Source organism: Protopterus annectens, chromosome 1.part1 (assembly GCF_019279795.1).
Source record: "Protopterus annectens isolate FY-2018-M chromosome 1.part1, PAN1.0, whole genome shotgun sequence".
Taxonomy (NCBI): domain Eukaryota; kingdom Metazoa; phylum Chordata; order Ceratodontiformes; family Protopteridae; genus Protopterus; species Protopterus annectens.
In genome coordinates, this window is record NC_056726.1 from 268,211,117 (window position 1) to 268,231,801 (window position 20,685).

The following is a 20,685-nucleotide window of genomic DNA, read 5'->3' on the forward strand; positions in this document are numbered from 1 at the left end:
CAACACAAGACGGTACTAACCAAAGCTTGAGATGAATTGAGTTTAGCGATACCATTATCTTTTTCCTGCTGATTCCATATCTCTATTTGGTCCCTTCTTTTGTCTCATGTTAAGTTCTCTAAATGCTTACTTTTTTTTTTTTGCATACCTTGATGTCTAGTCTATTACTAATCACTAGTTTGTAAGAATGTTCTGTCATTGCTGCTAGCGCAACACTGAATCAGCCCACTGCCTGCATAACTCATATCTGTATGTATCTGTGTATATAAAATATATTGTTTGTATGTGTGTGTGTATATGTATAACATGTATGATAAATAAAATGATTGTTCATTGCTTTATTGCTAACTAGTAATGTTATAAATAGTAATGCAGAGCATTTCCCCTCTCACAGTTTCTCTACTGATCTATAATGAATGCAGCTCTGCTTTTGTAATGCCATTTCTTGCTTCTTGCAACGTTTGGAACTTTGGGACCCTTGTTTTTGTGGATTTTGTGCAGCCTTCCTCACCATATAATCTGACCCACATTTCTGTCCTGCCTGCCTTGGGATTTGAAATAGTATAAAACCTTTACCTGTCCAATATTACTTCCGAAGAAGGGTGTTACAGTGGCAGAGGACAGGAAGTGAATATGTGACTTAAATAATATTTTTATTAGTATTTCTAGTAAGGATGTTAGTTGTGACAAATTTATTAAGGGATAAATGCATTAAACATTCAAAGGGCAGTGCCTTTTTTATGAAGATTCAACAGTGAACCAGGAAATATAAAAGTGAACACAGGTAGCATTGTTTAGAATAAAATGCCCTAACATGAACACAGGTAGCGTTGCTTAGAATAAAATGCCCTAACATGAACACAGGTAGTGTTGTTTAGAATAAAATGCCCAACATGGCAATGTAGCACAGCAACACTCTTACATTAGCTGAAGTCGAATATAACCATACCTCTTAACTGTCCAGATTTTCTCAGAATGTCCAGATTTTTGCTTGAAATTTTTAGCCTGTTTCTCATAAAATCTGTGGTTTTCTGGCAAACCACTGGAATGATGAGAGGAATGAAGTCACTAAATAATGACACGCATTTGAGTTTGGCTTCGTATCCTTCAGAAAAATGCATGCTAAGACATTTGCTGTTATTCTGTCATCATGTTTAAATTTATAAATGCAATATTTAAAATGTGTCCCTATTTTTGGGCCTTTGTTCCCCCAATTATGTCAAGCTTTGTCCAGATGTTTTGAACTAAGAGGTTGAAAGGTATGACTAACATATTGCTACGTACTGAGAGTTTGAGTATGAAGTGCAGTATTCTTCCCTTTGGGCATCTTACAGCACGAGTAGTACCTTTACTCCAAAGACACAATAGGCTAGTTTGACAACTACCTCAACATTTTGTAACAAATCAGAAGTCCTGAGTTGCACAGCTGATTTTATAAAGATAACTCATTTAGGACAAACGAAGTTTTTATCCTTCAGTGTTCTGGCCTAAATTAGAACAATTATTTACTAGAGTGCCCATGGCATAAAACCCCAGACAAAACCATACAATGACAAAGGCCACAGAGGTTCATATTGAACATGATAATTGGCTTAAAAAGCCTTCACTATAGAGAGATTAGAAGCCTTACTCCTACACTCTTATAGTCACTAATAGACTCCTGTAGAGATCTATGCATGAAACACCCCCACCTTAATGGCTCTCATACACAGACACCTGACCTAAGGGTCTTCACCTTCACTAATATATAAATAAAACATGCTGGAAAGAAAAAGTAGATCAATGCCAAGGCTGGAAAAAGATGTGCCAAGCTAACTCCACTGGTATGAAAAATGTTAGTTACATAAGGAAATTCTGCAGTATCTGTAAGCTTGTAGGTCACAAAACTGAAGAAAACATACCAGGAAGTTGATGCAAGGCCACAGATGTAATTGACTTATCTCACTGAGTAGTGTTATCTCCTTGCATCTCCCCTGGGGCTTAGTTACTCATTCGTTCTGTGACTCACTACTTGATGTACACACAGATCTTGGGTGTCGGGCAGATTTACCAGAGCCATTCGTAATCGTTGTCATTTGATTTGCCTTCTGTTTCTTCACAGGTTCATACTGCAGTTACCCATTTTGAGTTTGAATGATGTTTGTTGACCTTAATTGACTGAATTTCCTTTGAGTTTTCATTTTCTAGAAGATAACCAACAATGACATGTGAAAGAACTAGTGCATCCACTAACAAAAAATGAGTTTAGAATCTCCAGAAAGCTTCATGCTGGGGCAAAACACTATTGCTGAACAGGATCACTAGTAACCAGAATATACCTATGGATCTAAATATTAACACCAACAATCCTAAAACTACAGTCCTTCAAATGGAAAAAATGAAATAACTGAAAAACCTACAGTGGGAAGAAATCCTTAATGCAAGATTCATGAATACCAGAATACCCAAAAGTCAGAATCTTAAAATTCTAATGTGGAATAATGTTAAAAGACATTGATAATTTTTGAGGATTGGGCTTGAAAGTGTTGGGCATTCTTATTAAACTCAATAGAATAATGTAAGATCTGGTTGCCAATGAAAGCATTACTCTTGAAGAAAAAGCCAGACAAGTGGGTGTACCTGATAGCAAATTCAGTGCGATACAAGGTAAAGTGCTTGCCCACTAAACAAAATTTAAATAAATTAAAGTGTAAAAATGAACATATCCGGGATTACATTCACTACTAAGGGAAAGCCAAATAATCGGACTTCATTTTGAGAAGAAACATACAAGACAACATCCCCTAGAAATGGAAATCTAAGACTTTACATTTGGATATACACCCATCTCCACATTGTACTTCTTTCCCCATGATCATCCCAAAGTTATGCAGGATGTCCCTGAGATTTATTTCTGGGGAACCTAACACCAGCAATCACTGCATACAGGATTGCGGGCAGGTTATATAAGGGGCAAGGTTCCTTTTGAGGCAGGCATTAATCACAGGAGAGAGTTTCAGATGGATGCTCATCTGAATTCCACTTATCACAGAGCTCATTTAGCTTGGGAGGGATACCAATGATGCTTTTACCCACACAGAGGAAAGAGAGATCTGAAGAGGCTCTAGATCTTTTACCCCAAAAAATGTATTCCCAAACTTTAGACTAAGGTCTGGAACAACTTTGCTAAACAATTCTGCTAAACCTGTCTCTGTCTTGTAGAAAGAAATTTCCAGGAGAAAGGCATCTTTTTCATTTCTCATAACTGGAGTAAGGTGGTGTACACTGTCAGTGACTTACAACTGTAAATTTGCAAGTATTTAGCAGAAAGAAAAGGGAAATTATTCCATTGACAAAATCTGCTCTACTTTATTTCTACTATACTTTTATAGAAGAGGAATTAACATCTGACGTTTTAGACTGTTTATTTCTGTTGCTTATAATTTTAAGCTTGAGTTTTTATTTTTCATTTTTCTCAAATAGCAAGTGAAGGCAGCCCACTAGTTTTCATGATGGAGACGGCTGTCTCCTCACATCTCTGCTGTACATGTTCCTTCTGTGACAGTGTATATAGGGCTCTAGGATGTGTGGTGGATTTACAAGAGCCATTATTGATCTTTGCTGTAAGATTCATGATCTGTTACACACACATTGACTGGTCAATATACATTTTGAGTGATTAAGTTCATTATATTTGATTTTATGGCGGCTACTGTATGAAGCCATGGCAGTTTTAGCATGAAGGCAAGACCTAGAATGGGGTTAGTTGCTGTTGCCAATGATAATATTCTTCATTCTCTTTCCTTACATCTAAGACAGTCTCTTTCTGTTTCTGTAATATGTCTGCTGAATATATTCAGCTGATTAGCAGATATAAAATAAATGCAAAGGCTTGCTTGGCATAGCTTTTTAATGTCGCCTCTTTATTGTCTTCACTTAGCTACCTGCTATTTCCTCTGCACTTATTTCATTGTGGTGCACTTATTGCAAATCCGACTGCTCCGGCAGTATCTTAATTCATTAACTGTTTTTTGAGATGTTTTGATAATGACATTGGCACAATAAAGAACTTAAAGGGAAATGTAATAAAATGCCAGTTCAGGAACAAAAAAAAAACTTTTAATATAACATAGCACTTAATATTTTGGTGGGTGCCTTCAATTATTACTGCAGACTAAGTCACAATGTATATATAGAAAACACTTCCACAGGGATCTATTGAAAATAGCCAATAAAAATGAATAACTGAAAATAAAGTACTTCTGTGAGCATCAATGATTAAACCATTTATGAGCAAGGGTACCTGATTTTAAAATAATTAGTATCTCCTTATATAAAAGTTGTTTTATTTCATGACTACCTTTAGACTCAAATTTGTCCTTATACAGTTGCTTGGAGCACTTTATATTTATGATGCACATCAAGAGAACATTATTTTGCTACAGGATTCTCAATTGTCTGTATACAAGTACTTAATTTAACGAAACTCCCACATCAATGGCAATCAGAACATTGACACTGCAAAATACATGTTCTGAACATAATCTCTGAGCATGCATTTCTTAAATATTGTTTTTGTTTGTGGTGCATGCTGCCCTGCACCCCGCCCTCCGCACCCCCTTTTAATTATATATCCTAAGTACAAGATTGTACAGTCTGTCAATTTGGCATATTCCCCAGTGCCTAGGAACAGTTGATCTTGCATACCTGTTGACCATCTGTATTGTCGACCTAACAGTGTAGATAAAACAGATGTCAACATTTGGAGTCTTGTTATTTTAAGAGCCTCCATCTCTATCTTTATGTAGTATGTATCATGTCAAGGGAAAACTTTAGAGAATAATCTACCTTTTCTGTGTACCAGTCTTGTGATAAGTATCATCTTTTTTTATTATTGATCAAATTAAACTAACTTCTTGCTTATATCACATGTGGGTAAGTATTCCAGTGTGTATTGAAAGGTTTTAAATCAGCTAGCTATACATTTCTATAATTATTCACTAAATAATCTTTGCCATTTTCCTGTCTTAATGTCATAATAGACTACTTTTTTATATCCATTTGTATTCCACAGCTGAGGAATAAGATGCCTTCCAAAAAAGTCACTAAATGAAACAAAACAGCACCAAAGAGGTCCCAATACAAATAAAATTACAGCTCTTGAATAGTCAGCCAACACAATTTATTTACATTAACACTTAATAGAATCTCTGCATTTTCATCCACAATTGCAAGACATCAGAAATGGATATGTAATAACTTTTTTGAGTTATTTAATGTGGAAATTTCCTTCTCCAGTATGTATTTGAGAGGTTTTAATTCAGCTGGCTCTACATTTTTTAAATTATTCACTCAATAATTCTTGACATTTTCCTGTCTTAATGTCATAATGGGGTGTAACATTTTTAAGTTCCACATTATTTATGAACATCATCGGGCCATACCCAACCATCATAAATGTATCAGTCAGGCCATCATATTTAGTGAAGAAAAATGCAAATATTTTTCTTGTTTGTAATAGTCCTTAGTAACAGCATTTATGTTATGAAACATTACCCAGAGGGCTTCTTTTACATTCTTAGCAAATGCTTTGCATTCCAGTGTTATTCTCTGTACAACCTTTTGTGTTCTATAACTTTTTTATGAATCTTAAGTATGCAAATTATTATATGATTAATGCAGTTGTTCATTGTAATCTAATGGATGACAGTTGTGGGATAGAAATAGATATGTAATAACTTTTTTGAGTTATTTAAAGTGGAAATTTTCTTCTCAGGTCTTCACTAAAAATGGCTTCTGACCAGAAGTACAATACTAAGTGGCCAAGTTTAACAACTGAACCTGGTCATACAGTTTCAGACCCAAATGACAGGTTTAAAAAGGCAAAACAATAATATGGCTATTTTCAGATAAGAATAACACATGGTTTGAAACATGAAATTTGAGTGTTACTTTCAAAAGAAAAATGAGACTACATTGATATACAAAGTTTAGAGTCCATTCAGTGAACTAGAAACATTTGGATGAACACACAAATAATACATGTGCTGTTTAGAAAGGTTAAGAAGGAATGCAGTGTCAACAATATATGACCTTTGAGAATGAATGAATGCAGACATACATGAAAACACAAATCATTAATTTGTTATTTATTTCCATTTGTTGACTGGGAAAACCACTTTTTCAGCAGACACCTGGTAAGAAAGTTCCATGTTTACATATTAAAACCTAAAACATTAGAAATAGTTCTTAAACTACCCAAAGTGGGTTTGAGAAATGTAAAAAGTTTCCAAAAACATACATGATCATGAAAAAAAAAAAGAAAACACAAATATAGAATAAAGAAAAATAGGGGGTAGAAGTTTATATGTTGCTGTATACAAGTAGAACAGAGTGATTTTTAAGTATATGCAGTTGGAGTGATGTGATATGATTATCCAGGAGTAGAGCAGGAACATAACCAAGAGTTGGGCAGGTATGGTTTGAGTCTGCCTTTAAAGGATTTCATTTTTTCTAGTTGTCATAGTTCAATTGATATGTTACTCCACAGTTTAGTGACATAATTTATTAGTTGCCAACTTTTAGATTTACTAGATATTAGGAGACATTGGTTTTGTGAGCACAGTTCCCTTGTAGGTGAGTAGTGCTAGAAAATGTCCTTTAAAAGGACAATTTTGGGTGGTTTATAAATTAGGATATGTGCAGTAACAAGCTATATGGGTAGGAAAGATATTGTGGAAGCTCAATCCAGTGCAGCTGTTTAAGAGCAACACAGTGATGTGTGCTACATGGAAGATTAGTTGCATGTTCAACTATCTTGTTATAGCATGCATCCAGTTTCATCATGTAGGTAGAGAGTGCAGGTAAGTAAGAATGGAAGCTGAATAAAGAAGTGATGGGAGAAGAAAGGATGAAGCTATAGTTTTCCTTCCAGATTCTGAGAGATATGGACTAGCTCAAAGTATGCCAAGTTTTTGGGGCATTTTTATAATGGCTTCAAGAATGTGAATCCCAGATATTGAGGTTTCCATCTGTAGTAATTCCCAGCAGTGTAGTCTGCAGCGCTATTTATATTATAGTATTGTCTTTTAATGTAATGCTAAAGCTTTTGTTTTCAGTACTGTTTTGGTAAGAATGGCATTAGCATGGCTTTCTTTGCATTTAGGATTAGGCTGGAGGTTATTAACCATGACTCAATAGATGGGAAGGACTTTTTAGTGACCTACAGATGGTAAAATATGATTGAAGCTGAGCAGATAAGTGTAGAGTCATGCTGGCATACATGGTTCTGGTGTGGGGATGTTCAACAGTAATAGTCCTAAGACTTGATCTTTGAACACCAACAGAGATGGAGAAATGATGAGTATTTGTTTTGTCATTGTATAGCTAGGCAGCTCTGAAACCATAAGAATAAATTATCAAGTCCTAAAGAAGAGTGTTTGATTAGTAGTTTTTGATTAGAACCTAGATCAAAGGCTTTAAACATGTCTAGCAAAAGAGAGGAGGTAGGTTTACCTGCATTTCTAAGAAAGTTTATGGTGTTAGTGAAACGGAGGATGGCAGCATTTCTCTTATGATGGGGGTGAAAACCATGCTGAGTTTGAGAAAGAAAATGATTATTGCTAAGGTAATTGAGAAGCTGAGAATGGATGCATTTCTCAAAAAATTTAAATAGAGAAGATAGGATAAGCTGTAGGTCTAAAGCAGGAAAAATCCCATGGGGTTTCCAACTTCATGCAGGGGAATGATTTTCTTTTTTCAAATTGAGGGGACATAGTTCTCTGTAGAAATACTGAGAGTAAGGACATCTGCTGCCATTTTAATATAATTACTTGGCAGCCATAGTGGTGAGTTTCAGGTCCTGAAACCTCTTTTAATAGTATCCATTTGGATATTTTCAAACTCTAAAAGGAGAAGCATTGTTTTCAGTACAGATTGGCAGGCTGAAGGGAGTAGCAAAGGTTAACTTTGAGTAAGCTACGTGCTGTTTAGACAAAGTGGTTATTGAACTGAGTAGGAAAATTATCAGTAGTGGTGTTTGTGTTTGGTGGAGGTGTGGTAGTGTGGCAGATATGAAGTATATTATTTACTGTGGCCCACAATCATTTGAGATTGTTTTGATAATAAATCAGACAAACAATCCTATTATGCCAGTCTTCAACATTAATTTTTAGGCATAATTTCTAACTGGTCTAAAAGTCTATAAAATGGTTTGCATTTTACTAAATGTTCTTTCCAGGTTTTACCTGTTTCAGTTTGTTAAGTTAACCAAGGAGCAGATTTTGGTTTAAATTTTTGTATGAATGGGAGCAAGACTGGTATGAATGTTGACAAAAGTTGCATTCAAGTAAGTGACTGCTTCATCTAGAGGCAAGGCCTTAAGTCTGGTCCAACTGACGAGGGAACAGTGAGAGATAAAGGTAATAAATGAAGTAAGATTGTGTAGTTGGCTGTATAGGATTGTTTTGTTTACTTTACCATGGTGCTGAACTATAAACGTTGGAGGATGATCGTTGATTATATCAGGGAGGCAAAATGGGGTGCATATATGGTTTGGCTAAGTGGAGAATATCCAGCCTAGTGCATAATTTCTGTTACTACTTTTATTGAGCCTAGTGGGAGAGGTGATTAGCTGAGTGAAACTGTTAAGATTTGTAGAGTTTGTAGGAGAGTGAGTTAGTAGTTAATGTTTAGATAATGCAGAATAATGGTTTCATGCGGGATATTGCAATTTATCAAGCAGAGAAACTCTATGCTATCTGGATATTTTTACCTGGAGGTATATATAAGGCTATTATCCATATTCTTTTATGCTTATTTGTTTTTAAAAGTGATCTCAGTACTTCATAATTGCCTAATTTGTGGGGAATAAGTGGATAGAATGAAGCTGAAAGTGTTTACAGACGATGGCCTAAGGATATAATGGAGGTCACAACATTTATGGAGGTCAGCCAGTGTGCTACAGATGCTTCATGCATTTATGTTTAAGATCCATAAACTAGACACACTATTAAGGGAGAGAAATTAGATAACTTTGAGCTCCGTGAATTTTTGTGGTTCATTCTTTAAGGCTGAGTTAATTTGGATATCACCACAAAGGTTCACTTGCTTTAGGAAGTGCTTTAAATATAGCCATTTGAATTTATGCTTACCTATGCTGAATTTTTGTAGAATGGACTTGTAATTTAGGTATATAATTTTAAACATGCTAAGGTTTTTATACTAATAGAGGTTTAGAGATATGATGTGATGATGACTACTATTTTGTTTGTTTCTCCTGGAAAAAATTAATCTGGTAGAAATTGAGTGAGAGAAGAGAATGTAAGGTGTCATAGTAGTGACTGAAAGAGAAATAAAGGTAATACAAACGTTCATTTTTGGGAAGTGCAGTATCAGGACAAGAGAGAGAAAAGATAAGCAAGTATTGTATATCGTAGGTGAAAAGTGAGCTCTAGAATGCACTCTCGCAGAGATTTCTGTATTGAGAGGATGATGAGTGTAGTAGGGCAGAGATTGCGGAGCTTGCTTGTTAGGTAACTGAAAGGAAGAGTACCGCACAGGACTGAAGTTGATTGGCTAACTATGATTAGTTGTATAGAGATGGATGCTATATTTGTAGATTAGCTGGGTGTGTATGGGAATTTGGAGTATTGTAGGGGTGTAGACTGAGCCCAAGTGGAGCAGGAGAGGCCTGAGCCAGGTGAGTTTTCAGCTATCAAAAGCAGTCAGTTTCATCAACCAACTGCTAGGCAAGTGTTACCAATGTAATTATATTGAGATATTACCGGAACAGTCACATATATAAATGCTTGAGTACACTTTTGTCATAGTTCATTAATGGAAGGAAAACCGTTGGATGTATGACTGCTAGGATAAAGGATACATTTCCTTTTTCTATACCAGTAGCTTGGGTTTTCAGTAGGGGTCACTCTTTAGTTAAAGAAACAATAGCAGAACACTTAAAAGCTTAATTTTTCAAAGGTTGACACACTGTACATGGGTGAGAAAGCCATACATTCCAAGATATAATGGCTTTAACAAGGCCAAACTACATTAGCACATGTCCTTTTCCTCTAGCAGTAGCACTTGGCTGCAAGCTTAGTGGTACAGCACCCCCTATACTCTCCATAAGGACAAGCCTCTCTATTCGTCCCTACCAGCCAATCTGTAAAACAGCTCACTTTACCTATTCAGGCATGTCCAAAGGGCAGTTTCAGGTGTACTCTCCAGTCCAACTGGTGAATCTGGGCATTTTGAGGCAATGTTACAACTGCCTCATGTACACAGACAACCCTTTCCTCCTACCACCAAACACTAATATATGCGTGAGATGCAATTATACAGCCAAACTGGAGGCAAAGCTAAGACTGGAACTGACAGTCAAGAAGAGAAGGAAAATACTTCTTGCAACACACCACCAGTGTCACACAGACCTCCTAAAGCAACACCAGCAAATAACACACATAAATACACGAAAACATACTCTGAGGCTCTAAATAAAAATCTGCAAAAGCAACAGAGACCTCCAAAGCAGACACCCAAGCAACCTCCACATCCCATTGCAAACCATGAAACAGATACTTCACATAATCAGTGTGCCATGCAGTCACAGCCCTTAAGGCAAAATAACATACCCAACACACTAGTGATAGGCAACTCTATAGTCAGGCACACTGATGTCCCACTAACTAGGCTAGACAAGGAGAAGGCTACAGTTAGCTGCCTGTTTGGCACAAGGATCTGCCACATAACACAAGCACTCAGGTCACTCCAGAACAAGTACAAATACGACTGTCATTGTCCATGTTGGTATGAATGACCTGACGTACCTCCCTGGACTACATGAAAAGATACATGGAAGAGCTCTCTGATCACATAGCCCAGGCTGGTATGACCCTGACCCTAAGTAGCATCTTGCCCTCACCAAGAATGATGCCACAGTATAAAGAAAATATGATCAATTTCAACAACTGGCTAAGTTTCTGGTGTCATTTAAAGGGGATCCAGTATCTGTCCACCTGGGATGACATGCTCAACAAGCCACATTGCTTAGCAAGAGATGGCTTGCACCTGTCACCCTTAGGCTTTTGAATACTGACCAAGGCTTTTGCTGCCCCCATAGTGCCTTTTTTAGGCAAGGCTCAAAAGACAAACCCACCACCGTAAATAGCACAAGTAACCAAAAACTGAAGGTAATGCCACTAAATGCCAGAAGTCTAAACCTCAAAATGCATGCACTCGAGGCACTCCTCAGTATGGAGAACATTGATATCAATGCAGTAACATAAACCGGTTTAAGGCTCCAGAGAGCACCCCAGCACTACCAGGTTATAACTCGTACCATACTTTTCGGCCACAGAACCCAGACCAAAACACAAAAGGCAGGGGTGCATCAATATTCATCAAGGATACCCACACCTCCAGGTTAGTGGCACAGCACAATGCCTCAAAAACCATCCATGTACATCTAACTTGTTTGTCTTTTCAGCTTTTCCCAGTTAGGGGTTGTCACAGCGGAACTCCGGTCCGCTAATGATTGGCATTTAATTTTGTACAAACAAGCCGCTTAGGTGCCAGCTCGATGTTCAACCTTCAACAAAGGCATGCCCATTTACACATGTCTTTTGAATGCCCACCCAACCACAGGGAGGACATGCAGACTCCACACAGAAGGCACTCCCTGCATTCCAGCCAAGAATCGAACGGGAGAACCACTTGCCGTGAGGCAACAATGCTACCGCTGCACCACATGTGCAACTAACAGTGGGCAAAAATGCAATTCAAATTGTAGCTTGCTACAGATCACCTACCATGACCCAGGACCCCCATTCCGCATTTCTGGAGAAACTGGAAAATATGAAGGTCCTACCAAATGACCTAATATTGGGTGATTTCAATTACCCAAACATTAACTAGGAATACTATTCAAGTACTAACTCCCTTGCCCAATGCTTCCTAGAATTTATAAACTCGAATGCCCTGGATCAACTGGTCAAAACCCCCATCAGAGGTGACAACATATTGGACCTGGTCATCACCAACGTGGGCGACTGGTGTTCTACACCAGAGGTCAACCACTTGCTGGTTAGATCAGACCATAGACTAATCACTTGACATTCTGCCCCCACCCCCAATCAAGGAAACCACCGTGAAAAACTTTTCAAAAGCAAACTTCACATTACTTAAGACTGAGGTGGAAAGGTTCACAGCCCCCATGCTAAAGGACATCGCTGTCCAAGCTGCTGAATCCCTTACAGAGGCACTCTGAGCACCTGCAAGAATGCATGGATCGTGCTATCCCAAGCAAAACCAAGACTCACTCCTCCAAGAAAAGGAAACCAGTCTGGTGGACCCCTGCCATAAATAAGCTATACAACAGAAGGAGGAAACTAGTACAGAAAAGAGTAAAATCCCAAAAAGGAAAGACATCCCTGATCAGTATCCACAAGAAACTGTGATCCCTCATCAAATCATCCAAGGTTAGCTTCGAAAGAAAAATTGCCAAGGACTCCAAAGATAACCATAAAGCATTCTTTAGCTATGTCAAGAACCTAAGTGGAAACTCTCAGATCTGCTCTGAGTTAGTGCAGAATGGCACAAAATACACTGAACCAACTGATACTGCCAATATTCTGGCAGACAGAACGTCACCCCCCCTCTCACGCCCTAAAGGGCCCATAACCATACCAGGAGAATGTAGAGCCCTGGCAATCACTGAGACACAGGTTAAAACAGCCCTATCCAAAGCCAAAAACACAGCTTCAGTGGGACCGGATGGTGTCCCAGGCTGTGTCTTACATGAGCTCCAAAATGAACTAACCCCTCACCTAAGCACATTGTTCAAACTCAGCCTCTCTATAGGCTACATACCCATAGAGTGGTGCACAGCAACAGTTATCCCATTCCACAAAGGTGGAGCCACAACCATCCCCGGGAACTATATCACCCTATAAGCCTTGCTATCTGGTCTGCAAGGCTATGGAGCCCATCATCATGGAACTCAACAGAGACATTGGGAACTTCCAAACATTGGACCCTACCCAGTTTGCCTTTAAGGGCAAATCATGCCTCCTAAACCTAGTGTACTTTGAGATGATTGCCAAGGCTTTAGATGAGGGAAAGGAGGTCCACACAGCCTACCTAGACCTCACAAAGACTTTTGACACCATTCCCCATTATGGTATTGTAGACGAGCTCACCAGCCGGAACATAAACCCCTATGTCACAAGATGAATTGCCAGTTGGCTCATGGATAGAACCCACACAGTGAAAGTTGCAGGCTGTAGGTCCGACTCTAAACCAGTTACAAGTGGCATCCCCCAGGGCTCAGTCCTGGGACCCCTTCTGTTCGGTATATACTTCTGAGAGATACAGGCAAGCACAGGGGGACTATGGCTGACCAAGTTCGCAGACAACTGCAAACTGGGGGCCATAACTGACTCTCCAGCTGATACAGATATCCTCCAGAAGGGTCTCACTGAGATGGATACCTGGTGTCAAAATCATGGCCTCAAGCTAAATGCCAAAAAGTGCATAGTCATTTCCTTTGGAAAAAACAAAGTGCCCGTGAACTACCACATAAGTGGTTTTCCCCTAAATACAGAAAATGTAATAAGGGATCTGGGGACCCAAGTAGATAGTAATCTCTCCTTGGATAATCATATTGCCAAGGTGGTTATAAAATCCTATGTGGCCTACCTAATCACAAAAGGGTTTGCATCTAGAACAAAAGAGGTTATTGTGCCCCTCTACTCATCACTCATCAGACCCATCATAGAGTACAACACCCCATTTGGGATGTACCTTACAAGACACCTACAACAGCTGGAAAGACCACAGAATTACCTCACCAAGAGAATTACTGGCCTCAAATAGATGCCCTTTGTAGCCCGACTGAAGAAACTCCAGCTGTACTTGGTTGCATACCGCTTACTCAGAGGTGATCTCTGCCTGACATACAAGGCCATGTCCAACCCAGAATTTATGGACATGCTCCACCTAAAAAAAACAAATCCCCAAGAGCCACATGCTCTAGTGATCCAAACCTCACCACAATGATAAATAGGACGTGCTGGAGGGATATATTCCTGTCCCATAGACTCCCCATGCTTTGGAACAGGATTCCAATCTACATTAGGCAGAGCCCCTCACTAACACTCTTCAAGAGAAACCTTGATGAGTGGATGGGAAACTGAAAATTTACCCCGGGGATCACTGCAGTGGCTCTGCTGGACAGAGGCACAGGGAACTAATCTAAGGGGGTGGCAAAAGCCAACATATTCTGGCTAGGCTTATAGATGCCCTCGGGCAGATAGCTTAGTACTTACCTATGACCCTATAAGATCATTGTAGCAGCTTACCTAATGGCCATCAAAAGTGTCAGTCTATATATTGTCCATACAGAAAAACTTTTTGCAGGCTGTTTATCTTCCAATATATACACGGAATTCAAGTTTTGTCAGTGGCAGACTGTTTCCAGCAATGCTGAAAGCTAATTATAGTGTGCATGGACACTAAATGGCCAGAAGTAAAAACACTAAGCCTGTAGCAGCTAAGGTGGCTGAAAGTGAAAGAAACAAGCAAGGGTGCTATTGAAGTGTGGTCTGATTTGAGCATTTGCCCTGATGAGTTCTGGTGCAAATCACTGGAGGAAGTTATGTGCTTTATTACTGGGGAACCTGTACATTTTTATTTTGTCACTCATCCTTAATACTATCAGGTCAGCTTAGTATCACCATCATGTAGCAGTATAGAAACTCATTGAAATACTAAAGTCACCCTTGACCCAGATGTCATTCTTATCACACCTGAAGTTGTTTGTCATGAATGATTAGCATGCCCACACAGGAAGGTTTTGGAAATATCTCTTTTAAATATGCATAGTATAAATAATAAAAATAATAGTAGTAATAATAAAACGGCTGCAGACTTGATGTTTACATTAGCATCCAGTCATTTTTATTTATTTGACATTTGTTGACTGGGAGTGTCCCACTGAGTGAAAGCCCTTTTTTTAGCAGAGGCCTGGGGAGAAAAGCTCCACAAGACACACAAGTAAATACAAGATGAAAGCGCATTAGCAAAGAGTACACAAGAGTCAGTACAGTATGTCAAGCATTTCATAATTCTTAGATGCATCAAATAATCTAAGTCCACTACATTAACACTAGTATCTCAGTATCTATGTTTCAGGGTTCCTACTTATAGAACACTGGAACAGATAAATAACAGCTTTAGTAAGAGGGATTAGTTTGCGACAGGGGATCAAACAGTTATTAGGTAACGGCAGAGTGAAGTAAGAGTTGGACAATTAGTGGTACTTAAGTTTTATGTTGGCATTTACTGAAACACAACAGTTGCCCTTCTTCCTGTCTTTAAACATAAAAAAACACTGTAGAAGTTAAGCAAATCTAGCCAAAGCTATAATTAAGAAAACAAAGGCATTGATCGAACAGAATGACAAGGTAAAAATCAAGGTACATATTTTCACTCGCATGAATATTTATTAACCAGAAATTATACATGTAGGTGGTCTGGTAAAATTCTTTTCACTTCTATGATTCTGCCAAGGTGTTTGGATCATGAAAGTACCACCTGTTACTCCTATCTACACTGTTTTTAAAACCAGTCGTAAAGCTTTTACTTTTCTGTTCTTCAGTTTCAAATGCTAGCTCAGTCTCCACTACTGGCAAGATAGATTTATCCCCCCTTACCGTATTACACACGTTAATGTGCATTGGTCATACTCTGCACTGTATGTAAGCCCCACCACACAACTAAATGTACTTGCTAGCCTGTTCTTACCTTGCAGTAAACCTACTACAGTAATATTCCTTAATCTTCCACGTAATACTTTTCTAGTGGTTCATAAATGAAAGTGCTTGAGATTCCTTTAAAGAGAAACTGTTCCTAAGACTGTTTTGACCTCTGAGGTTACAAACGGCACATTCCATGCTATCTTCAATAGCATGCATTCTGGTATAATCCAAGTATGCTTTACTAATATATTTTTTTCTCTCTCTAATGTAACTTTTTGAACCATTACTCTCACCCTTGGCTTTAGGGTTGACCCCCATTAAGTGGCACCAAAGCTTCCAAAAGACAAAACCTGCTTGCTTGTCTCCGGAAACTTGCCTTCTAATACTGAAACCTTAGGACAGGTGTGCCAGAGGGCTTTGCTTTAGGTGCACAAATTTCCCCGTTTTATTTATTTATTTTTTTATTGACTTGCCCTTTGCTCTAGCATGTTTCTCTTGAACCCTTTAAGCTGATGATTTTGCCATTTTGAAGTCGACATTAGTTAAACTAGTTTGGCCATATGATTTTGTTTCTCTATATATAAAATAGAGAGAGAGATTTAATATATTTTGATAATGCTTTTGTAATGCCAATGATTATACCATTTCATTAAGAATAAAATTATCAACTGCTCAGCACTTCATTTTAAGACATGAATGGTTTGGAATGATATGTATATCTCATAGAAAATATTGCTGCCCTAGAAAATAAAGCTCATCCCTGTTCATATTCAAGAGCAGGCTGGATGTATGGATGAGTATTAGAAATCTGCTCCAGGACTGTCCCCGTACTACTAATTGACAAGAGGAAGCTTCTAAATGGTCTATCCTGTGCATAAATCCCCTCAAATTATCTGTAGTATGAGCCCAGTTATTTTCATTGGGGATAATATATAATTATCAAGCATGACATGGTTAAGGCCAGTCTTAACACCAAACAGGATAGGTTAATTCAAGCATCAGAAGGGAAATTGATCAAGCTTAAAATGAAAGGCAAGGGCAGCTAGCCAGGCATATAATATGAACTTATGTTAAATACTATAAACAATGAAAGATAAAATGCACAATCGTGGAACATTAATTACAGCATTAATAGAGCTTTATAATGTGTTAATATATTAATACATTACTAATGTAGCTACTTAATTTCTAAAAAACAAAGTATTTTTTTATAATTTTGTCATTTTATTTATTTTGCTTAGCTTTTGTCGTTTTTTTGTTCTACATGTAATAAAACTATTTACACTGAACAAGTAAGACAAAAAGCTACGTTTGTCCTTCAGCTTGGAAGATTTTTCTTAACTTAAATTTACTGTGACGTAAGTGATAAGCTGGGGTAAGATTTTTTTTTCTTTCTCACACTAGCCTGTCAGCACACAACAATATGCTGCCTGATTAACTGAGCACTGTCATGTGAATGAGTCCAAAAATATTTATACTTTTTCCAAGACAACTTAACATAGCCTTAATACTCTTCACAGTGGAAGTAATTTTAATAGCAACTTCAGGGAAAGGAATGCTGCATAGTTACATATCATGTTTTATGTTGTAATGTTCTCCCCAACATTTTATTTTATGTTACTTTATAGAATGTATACTTGTCTATGCAGATGATAGGCAGACCTCTCAACCAATCGGGGACAAATTTCAACAGAATCAGGGACAAGTCGCAAAAAAATCAGGGACAATCAGGGACATTTTTAAAATTAGTGCTATTAACTTGAAACATTGACAGAATCAGAGCATATTAAGTAATACACATTTTCTGAAGTAAAAGAAGTCTATAACTCTTAATTATTGTCATTTAAGTGTAATTCTCCACCTTTCCTCCAAAAGTCGCTAGCTTTAGGAGGGATTAAGAGGGACAGAGCTAAAATTTGAGTCAAAATCAGGGATGTCACTGAAAATCAGGGACAGTTGAGAGGTATGATGATAGGCTTTCTGTGAATATTTGTGTTCTCTTTTGCTATTTTATTATGCATTTGTAGTTGTGCAATGTTTTACCTTTGTGTACTCTATCTTGGATGCAACATGTAGCACACTTACCTTTGGGTGCAGTAGGCTGTGGGTACACCAGGTCGGTAGATTACCAAAACTGCAGTGCACCTTAAAGAGGGTGCTGATCTCCTGAGTGTGTCTTCTTTTGGATGAGAAATTAAACCGAAGTCCCATATGCTTGAGTTGGTGGTAAATTAAGTGGATGCAATAGATCCCACAGAACCTACCAAAAAGAGTAAAGATCCTTTATTGATATACAAAATAACATATATACAGGGTTTTTTTTTCTGTTTCACTGTTGCAGTCATTACATTGGGTTATCTGCTTGCAGTAGTCCTCAGTCGGCCTGATCAACAAATTCTTGGGTCCTACGTCGGTTGCTGTCTCTTCTTCCATGACGTCCGGTCGTCAAGGGTATAAAACATGCAGCCGACGTCATTACATCAGTCTTTCTTGCCATGCGGTGCCCGAAGCAGAAGCAGTTGGCAAGTGCCGATCGGCTGACTCCTGAAATTTTATTTTAGAGTTTCAGAACTGAAGTCTTCAACTAAAATCTAAGTACCCCACTGGGGAAACTTTTTCTTGCTCTAAACCAATGTCCGTAAAAGTAAATAACTGCATTTCTTGTGGAAAGCAAATACCTCATAAAGATTTTCATTCGTACCTCATTCCTTGCCTAGGCCCCGACCATGATGTACCTCACTGTCAGTTTTGTGCCTTATTTAAACCACGAACTATCCATCGTCGGTATATTTGTGATTCTAAATTTTTTGGTGCTCTGTTCAATTATCCTGATATGTCTTCAGTAAGCCATCCGACTACCGACATTCTGAAAAAACGCAAAGATAGACAGAGACAGGCCGCCCAGTTCACCAGTACTCAGTGAGGCACTTTCACAGCCCCGGATACCCACTACTTCAGATTCGCAGGCCTCTACTGAGACCCATTCAGAGTCTGGTATGCCGCGAGATGCTTCAACTGTGGAACCTGTGGATGTTTCTACCTTGGATGGGTCTGGAGCCACTGTGCAGGCACTGGCTTCTGAGGGTATATTCATGCCTACTGACTTGTATATTAAACTGGCGCCATTTTCTTCTTCAAGGCCTAAACTGATGCCCAAACTGCATGGTCAGGCCTCTATGCCTAAAGAACAAATGTTAAGAATGACTGAAGACCTTATTACTTTAATCAGGGGAAGCCAACCTCCCCCCCCTAAGAGAACTAGGACTGAGTTTGCTTATGATATGTCTGACCAGGATTCTGAAATTTCTGTTTCCTCTGATGACCAGGATTTACGCTCCTCTACCTATGAAGATTCTGATGCTGAGGATACTATTCCCTCAGCTCCCTCCCCCCCAGAGGATTTCTCTTTTGGTGAAAACTTGCACACTCTTAGGGAGCTTTTTCACTGGGAAAGTCCGGGTTTTCTGATTGTAAAAAGAGGCGTAGGGATTTCTTACTCCTGCCCCAGCACAGGCCTTTAGCTATACCTCCTGTACTGGACATTGTTGATGCCTTTTCGGAATCTAGCATGGCCCCTGACTCTTTCACTCCTGCTTCCAGAAAACCTGAAAGATATTACAGGGTTCCTGACTCTCAAGTTCCTTTTCAAAAACCCTACTGCAGATCCTGAAACCATTTCACAGGGACCCAAGGGCATTAAAGCTACTACTGCCAAAAATCCTACCCCCTCTGATAGAGACTCCAGGGCACTGGATAGATGGGGTAAGCAGGTATACATTTCTGCAGCTTTGGCCATTATGGCCTTGAATTGCCAGTTTCATATGTTAAAGTATCAGCTGCATATTACTGGATTGTTTAAACAGAAAATGATGTTGATTCCTGATTGTGCTGAAAATAAGGATTTACAGGATTTTATGCATTCTGCTGAACAAGTTGGCAAACCTGCATTGCAATGTGGTTTTGATTCACTAGAGGCATCTTGCAGGGCTGCGGTACCTGGGTCTGTACTTAGAAGGCATGCTTGGCTTAAGGAGCAATCCTTGCCAGATCATGTTAAAGCAAAATTACTGGATGATCCCTTATATCAGGGCCACCTGTTTGGCAACAAGACAGAAGAAGTTCTTAAAAAGATGGAGGAAAAAGCTAAATCTATGCAAACTGTTAGACTTTTTACAAGTACAACCTCCAAGATTTAGTAGGCATTGGCCTTCTAAGAATTGGTCCTTTCCTGCCTCTTACAGACCTTCTCTGTCCAAACCCAGATCCAGCAGAGCACCCAGGCTTCAGTCCCAGGGGACACACAGGACTAAGCAGTGGGGGCCTCCACTTATAAATGTGGGAGTAATAAATCTCCCCTCTATGGTAAACTGTCTCAATGGCTTCTTTTTAAAACTTGCAAGCACTTTTCAACTGACTGCCCCATTGGAGGGAAAGATCGCACTTCATGCAAAGAACTGGGGACTCATTACCCAGGACAAATGGGTTTTAACTATAGTGTCCCAAGGATACAGAGTTCACTTCCACACATCACCAATACAAAGTGGTTGGCCGGATCTACATCCAAAGCAGTAGGCAGAAGCCCAAAATCAAGTACTCTCTCTCTCTTAAGCTATTCAATTGGTAGCAGAAGAGAAAAAGGGACAAGGTTTCTACTTGAGATTTTTCCTGGTACCCAGAAAAGACAATTCATGGCGTCCTATCCTGGACCTGTCTACTCTAAACACCTTTTTGGTGATTCCAAAATTCAAGATGCTGACTCTTCACCAGTTGCTTCCTATGCTAAGCAAAGATGCCTGGTTGGCAACACTAAATTTAAAGGAAGCATTCCTGCACATCCCAATCAGGGAATCTTGCAGAAGATACCTATGCTTCAAAGTTGTCTGCACTGCTCTTTGGCTTATCTACTGCGCCCAGGGTATTCACAAAGTGCCTAGCTCCAGTCAATGCA

The 20,685-nt window shown here is 38.8% G+C and overlaps 1 protein-coding gene across 3 annotated transcripts in view; it reads left to right on the forward strand.

Annotated features, from left to right (window-relative positions):
• LOC122804506 (synaptotagmin-like protein 2) overlaps positions 1–20,685 on the forward strand; it is a 3,492,381-nt gene that overhangs the window by 596,195 nt on the left and 2,875,501 nt on the right. The window lies entirely within an intron of this gene.